Here is a 7,563-nt window from a genome sequence, read left to right on the forward strand (position 1 = left end):
GTGTGTAAATCTCGCAAACATAAAGATAAATGAAAATGTCAGACCCTCAAAAAACACAAACTGTAAGAGTACATATATGGATATAAGGGGCTGGGGTTTAGCTCAGCGACATAAGCACCTGACTTGCAAGCAGTCGGTCATGAGTTTGATCCCCGGTACCGATAAAAATGAAAAAGACAAAAAAAAAAAAAAAGAGTACATATATGGATATCAATGAACATGCATATATATAACTGACAAAAACAGGACAAACTAATCTCTGGATAGGATATTTCTTGGGGGAGCAGAGGAGAAGCAGCCAGAAAAGAGCATAAAAGGTGAATGTTCATTTCATTTATGAAAATTCATTGAATTCAACATTTTCCTTTATTATTCCTTGTTACCAAAGCTGCACTTTCCTTGCTGCCTTCCTATAAAACTTGTCAAAGTTGACTCGCTGCTCCGCTGCCACCTCCTGGCCATTCTGTGAACTACAATGCCGGACTAGAGAGGGCTCCTGGTGCAGTTGGGCTGAGTGAGAGGGATGTTGGTTAATACTTTTTGCAGAAGACAAAGCCAGCCAACCAACCAAGCCCTGTCACTGTGCAAACATCACTTTAGGGACCTTGTGCAAACAGCATCTCTCTGACCCGAGCCCGCATGTGCACACAAATGGAGTGGGACAAAGTCATCAACCTAATCACCTTCCTCTGATTGCCGTCTCTCCTATGTACCCCAGATCTCACCTACCACTGTAGTTTAGACTCATCAATACGATAAGATGTCTTTCTCACATGCTATATCATATAAAACCCTACATGCTTGATAAAAGAAATATATCTGATATACCGTGAGGTTAGCAGTAATTAATTTCAATGCCATATAAAAACTTTGTATACATTTGCTTAGATTTTGCACTTTAGGCGAAACTTGGATTTTTTTAACAGACATCTGCAGAAATCTAATAAATTTAGGATAGAGCATTAACGACTATATGTACATATATATATATTTATTTATTAACCAATACAATTATATCTTATTTATGCAATAACAAAATGCTTATTTAATAAATTCCAGTAGATGTAGATCAAACTTTAAGCACCATGACCAACTTTAAAGAGATGTTGAAATATTTTACTGCTGTTTCACCTTTAGATGTACACTATGTGACAGAAAGCACTTGTTATTTTTGTATGCTCTAAACATATGCAGTCTTAACTTTGTACCTGAGATACTCCTGATCTCGACAAAAATTGTCCTGGGGTGGGACAGAACAACCAACCATGGAAGCAGTAGGCAGCTACACCGAGGGCTTTTCTTGACTTTGTTCATTCAGGAAGTTGCCACAGTCTTCTGTGCCACCACTTTGGGCCCTGTTTGTGTTGTCAAGAATGTTCTCACAAAATGGGGACCATCCTGAGAGAGGCAGGTGCCACTGTGAGGGGTTCACCAGTGGAGGACAGAGAACTCCACATGCACCTAGGAAAATTAGGGATGCACAGCTGCAGGCCAGGGTCAGGTCAGGGAGCTGACATTGCTAAGAGTGAGCAGCACATGGAAGGGAGCTGTTTCCTTACAGCCTAATGGGATGCTTGCAGAGGGCAAGCCAGGCTGAACAGGTGTGAGCTGCGTGATGGTGGAGGATGAGGAGCCAATCGGATGTTAAGGGTGATTAGACATCAGGGATGGAGGCTTGTGGCCAACTGCCTTAGCAAGGCACTTGATAAAATTGGACAATGCAGATATGAACACAGAAGCCAAAAATGAACTGAGAGTGAGAAATATGAAATAAATATAGGTGAAAAATTAAAAGAACACTGAGATTCCACCTCACCCTGAAAAGAATGTTTATGTCAAGAAATCAACCAATAAGAAATGCTAGAGGTGTTGTGGGCAAAAAGGAAGCTTCTCCCTGCTGGTGGGGGCACAGACTGGTGCATCCCTGTGGAAATCAGTGTGGAGATTCCTCAAAAAACTAGGATTGCTGGTCCCATTTGACCCAGATATGGATAACAGATTAACTTAAACTAGATTAACTTCTGATCACCCCAGGGACATTGTGCTATACTAGGCCATGATTGAGAGACAAACAGAAAAAGAAAAATTAGAGGATTCAATGATGAAACTTCAAAGCTCCCCAGCATGGTGACCTGATTTAGGCCTCTGCTGACTCCTACTGCAGGACCACCCATTGTCCTCTTTTTTTCCTTAGGGAAACAAGAGCCTTGTTCTTCATCCTTGATGGTCAAAGATGCAAGGCTGAAGAAGATGCTGCAAAAGAGTTTCCTCTGGCCACCTCTAACTCATGAACACCACGGAAATGCTATTTCTCACCTCCAGTCTCTATACTGCTGCTAACATAAGTGATCATTTGTAAGTGAGAAAACTAAGTGTGGAAAAGTGACCAGATCTCTACAAGGTCATTTCTACAATAGGAGAGTCAGCATGCAGAACCTGTTCCTGGTGTCTGGCAGCTACCTCCCTACCCTATGAAGGCAGGGGATCTTTTTGCAATTATACATGGCTTGTGGCAGGGGACGTTCTATCATTTAGCTTCTTAGCCTTGGGTCTCTTGATTCATGTTCCACATGCAAGTGTCTGAGCCTTGAATATGGCCAATGATGTTTTCCCAGCAATCACTGAACTCCTATTATCTGCAACCCCCCCCCCCAGGAGCATGGGATTAGCAAGGTGACCGGCGCAGCTCCAGTGAAACAGGAGAGGCTTTTGTGGACGACAGTTAACTGCTAGTTTATTTACGCGGGCTCTGGTTTATATATTTGGCAGTGACCAATCACAGGCTGCCACAGGGAAGCAGGGTGGGAATGGGACGCAGGCTCTGGCTACCATATCCAGCTGTGGCCAATCAGGAGTTGCCACAGAGTACGGAGTGAGCACGAAGTTCGCAGGGGTTGGCTAATTTAAAGAGGGACGTAGCGCATTGTGGAAGCTGGCGTGGTCCTTAGTCCCGGATGGGGTATGGTATGTTGAGCGCCTGCGACCAACATCTCCCCCTTTCTTTATAACTGACGCAGGGTCTCCAGAGGTCGGTGCCCCTCGTGAGGTGTCACGCTGCAGTCATGACAGTGCCTCACTACTCGTTGGTGCTCTTTTGGAGGGGGCGGGAGTATTGTTTTATGAGCCCAACCCGCATGCTCACCAACATGGGGACCGGGGTGTCACCTGGCCAAGGATGACACCCCCTGCGATGCTTTGCTCCACACCTGCATCACAGCATGGTGAGCCATGCTGCCAGGCTTTGACCAGATTCCATGATCAGAAATGCTTGTTTGATACTTTGTCCCTATTCCTTTGTCTGTGAATCCAACAGAGCAGAAGTAGACTGCTGAATGCGGCAAGTGTAGTCATGGTAGCCAGAGCCCCTGTTCCTGCCCATTCTTTTATGAAAGCCAATTGGAGAGTTGGCCCGAGCTGGATCACAGGAAACTCGTCTGAGTCCGCCATTACTGGAATCGGTGCGAACTGGAGTACCTGCATAACAACAGCTGAAAGTGTACTGTTATCCCAACACTGTAACATATAACAGGTTGCAGTGGAGCAATTTAGAAAAGTCATTGGCTGCAAGGACTGTATGAGATGCAAGAAGGAAGGGAAAAGGAGGCTACTAACCAGGGGAGTTGGCCAAGGTGCCATAGTTAATGGGAGTTGTGGGTATACTTGCTAGGTCTGGCTTGTGAGGCTCCTGTTGGTTCCCCTGTTCTGTGGTTAACGTTTCCTCTGGGTCGGGGTCTGGTGGTTTGCAGGGACGTATCAGGCATTCCAGGACCCAGACAGGTTCACTGCCTTCTTCCTGTGGGAAGATACAAACCGCCCCTCTCGCCCAACTAAGTACTGGGCTGGGACCTCTCCACACCCCATGCAGGAGGTCTTTCCAGCGTACCCAACCATGTTTGGGTGCAACAGGGTTGGCATGTAGCTGTGCTGGCGTGGATCCTTGTGGGTTGATGTTTACAAAATTGTAAGTGAAGAGGGCAAGATTTAGTCTGGCCCTAGGTGTCATGCCCTGGGCAGTACCCTCCTTTTGTTTAAACAGAATAGACTTGAGGGTTTGATATGGCCTAACTTTAATTGCTCTTGAATAAGTTTGGATGCGGCTTCTGCTTTGTCTCGTGGTAGGGGCCGTCAACAATGGCAAGCCCTGACTCCTGCCAAGTTAACCAACTACACCTGGTGCTGACCCAGAGCAGCTGTGAGCTGCTTAATGAGCAGCATGGCTGTCTCTGCGTCTCCAAAAACTCTCCCTGCTGCCTCCATCATGTGGGCCACAAAATCAGAAAAAGGCTCGCTCGGGCCCTGCAAAATTTTTGTCAAGTGGCCTGAGACTTCTCCCCTAGCCGAGACCCATTTCCATGCTTGTATGGCTATTCTATTTATCTGTGCATACACCTCTTGTGGAAATATCAGCTGGTTATTGAGATACTGCCCTTGTCCTAATAACATATCCGTGTTCCAGGTGGCCTGATTGTTCTGGGCATTAGCTTGGGCCTGTTCTGTGGCAAGTTCAACATTCCAAGCTTTCCAATCAAGATATTGGCCTGGGCTGAGCACTGCCTTGCACAAACTGGCCCAATCAGCAGGTGTCATGGCGTTTTCTGCCATGGCTTCTACTAGGGACAGGGTATACGCCCCATTAACAATGTACATGGTGCTGGCCTCCTTAAGATGCTTTATCGCCTTCATATCTATAGGCGGGTGGGCTCTGTTTCCCTGAGCATCTACAGCAACCGGAAAAGCCTGGAGAAAACAGCCCAGGCCTCCTGGGTCCTCTCTTTTGACTTGATGCCAAAGGTCTTCCTGGAATGTCCCAGGGGACGTCTGGACCCGTTGCGGACAGCTACACAGCTGATGGCAGGGTCTCTGGTGGGCATGATAATCTGGCGGGTCAGGAGGTAGAGCCGTAGGTCTTATATGGGGCGGCCCTGGGATCCCGTACTCGCTTCATTGACCCATTTACTCTGAGAAATCCTGCGTTGCAGCTCATTTGTGGCCTCAGAGTAAGGCCCTCTCGACTGCCTGTGTGTGACTTCCCCTCTTTCGGTGGTGTCTGCATCCACCATTTTGTATACTTCTTCTTCCTCCCCCTCATTATCTGATGAGTCCTTTGTTTCTGGGTTGGGTGGGGTCACCTCGCCTGTGGCACTGGGCTCACGAGATTGCTCGTGGGAGGATTCTGCCTGATGGTAATCAAGCGCCATGGCGCCAGCCCTTATATGGTCATGACAAGAGGTGTCTGCAAGGCAGCTTCTCACCACTGCCCAAAGGGGTCTGACTCCTGGCTCCAGGAGACCATTTTCTGCTGCAAAGTCAAGATCTCTCCCTAATTTATCCCAGCTGGGGATAGTAATGGACCCCGTGGGACCAAACCAAGGTGCTACCTTATCGACCTGATCGAGGAAGTTTTGAATTTGTTCTCATTTCGTTTGTAATCCCTTTTCTCTCAGTAAGTCGCTTAAGGCGACTGACAGTGGCTGAGTAGCCGTGTTACCCATGTTAACTGGAATTTCAAGAGTTTCTTTTTATTTTTATTTTTTTTCTTTTTCCTTTTTTTTTTTTTTTTAATACAGGGACAGCTTAGTCCCCGCGCCCAAACGGCGCCCCCAAAACCAGCCTCTTTACGGCCCCCGGAACTCTCTTTATGAGTTCCTGACCCTTGCGACGCATCCGCCCAAGGTTGCCCGATAGCCCCCGCCATCCAGCCCCGCAGCCCCCGCTGCCTGTTGCGTAGCCCCCGCTACCAACGTTGAGCAGTTTAACCTGTCAGCCCCTGCCCGCCAAGTAGCCCCCGCTATCGGCGCTTGACGGTTTTACCTGTTGACGCTCTGTTCCATCGGAGAGAGGATCGCAGCGCTCCTTGTATTGTCAGAGAGAGGGTCTCAGCGCTCCGGGCTCCCCATATGGGCAACCAGTTGACTGACGCAGCTCCAATGAAACAGGAGACGCTTTTGTGGACGACAGTTAACTGCTAGTTTATTTACGTGGGCTCTGGTTTATATATTTGGCCGTGACCAATCACAGGCTGCCACGGGGAAGCAGGGTGGGAATGGGACGCAGGCTCTGGCTACCATATCCAGCTGTGGCCAATCAGGAGTTGCCACAGAGTACGGAGTGAGCATGAAGTGCGCACGGGTTGGCTAATTTAAAGAGGGACGTAGCGCATTGTGGAAGCTGGCATGGTCCTTAGTCCCGGGTGGGGTATGGTATGTTGAGCGCCTGCGCCCAACAGCAAGGGATTATGCAGCATATGTATTAGCATGTAAATGCCCACATGCTTTAAATTTTGATCCATTTCTTTTCCTTTTTACACATTATAATTATTGACACATACTAGTTTTATAGAGTAAGGGGATTCATTATGATATTTTCATATATACATATACAGTGTATTGGTCAAGTTTGTCAACTCCTCTCCTATCTTCTTGCTCTCTTCTAACTCTCCTACCAGGCCTGTATAGCCCCTCTTCTACTTTATTTTTTAGTTTTCACATATGAGAGAAAACATGCAATATTTGTCTGTCTGAATTATTTTGTTTAACATGATATCCTCCACTTCCCTGAATTTTTCTGCATATGACTGGATTTCATTCTTTTTTATGGTTGAACAGGGTGTGTGTGTGTGTGTGTGTGTGTGTGTGCATGTGTGCACATGTGCATGCCATGTTTGCTTTCCCCATTCTCTTGCTGACACATACCTAGACTGATTGCTTGCCTTGGTTATTGTGAATAGTGCCTCTCTTGCTCCTATCTTGCTCATTAGCCATTGTTGTATAACAAAGCATTCCCCAACTCAGTGCCTTACTGAGAAATTTTATAATTGGCACTCAATTTTCTGGTTTTACTAGGCTCAGTTGGGTAGTTACAGTGTCCTGTCAAATAACTTCAGTCAGCTTGGGGCTAACCTACAGTACATTCCCATGGCCTAATGTCCAGCAATAAGAAAGGGAGGAATGGAACGTATCTTGAGGGTAGAGCACTTGCCTAGCATGCAGGAGGTCCTGACTTCCATGCCCAGCATGAGATTGTATAACAGCTTACAATTGATTTTTAAGACCATAGGGGGAATGGAACATGGACAGAGGAGCATTATTTGCTATAATAAAGCAAAAGAAATGACAAGCTTAGTGCCTACAGAGAGGAAAACTGATGAGACCTCATTTCACTGCAGAGCCTTGGAAGCAGTGAAATTCTGTGTGATACAAATCTATAATTGTGTGCTACTGCTGGTTTTCTTTCTGTCAACAAGAGCGCACCATTCTTGTGTCAGGCATTGAGTTGGGTATTGAGAAACACTGATTACCAGTTGTGTGAGTTACTTTTCATTGGTTGTTGAGACAAAATACCTGACACCCAACATGCAAGAAGGAAAGGTTTATTTCTTACAGGTCAGAGGTTTCAGTCCATACTCAGTTGGCTCCAAGGCAAAGTGACATGGTTGAGGGGAAGCAGTTAATCATGGCTGCAAACAGCAAGCATGAACAGCAAAAGAGAGACACACACCTTCTTCCCTCTGGTACACTGTACGCTGGCTCCATGTCTGGGCAGGTGTAGCACTCACACCACCAA

General features: G+C 46.7%; 1 long non-coding RNA gene across 1 annotated transcript; it reads right to left on the minus strand.

Annotated features, from left to right (window-relative positions):
- Positions 1-2,722: 2,722 nt before the first annotated feature.
- LOC134474664 (uncharacterized) lies at positions 2,723-5,952 on the minus strand. The gene is made up of 3 exons (XR_010045529.1): positions 5,812-5,952; positions 3,613-3,793; positions 2,723-3,474 (listed from the first exon to the last, which is right to left on the minus strand). It is a non-coding gene; the product is annotated as an uncharacterized LOC134474664 (long non-coding RNA).
- Between the last annotated feature and the right edge of the window lie 1,611 nt (positions 5,953-7,563).

Source organism: Cavia porcellus, unplaced genomic scaffold (genome assembly GCF_034190915.1).
Source record: "Cavia porcellus strain 051 isolate PalLab524CR breed Dunkin Hartley unplaced genomic scaffold, mCavPor4.1 scaffold_34, whole genome shotgun sequence".
NCBI classification, from domain to species: Eukaryota; Metazoa; Chordata; class Mammalia; order Rodentia; family Caviidae; genus Cavia; species Cavia porcellus.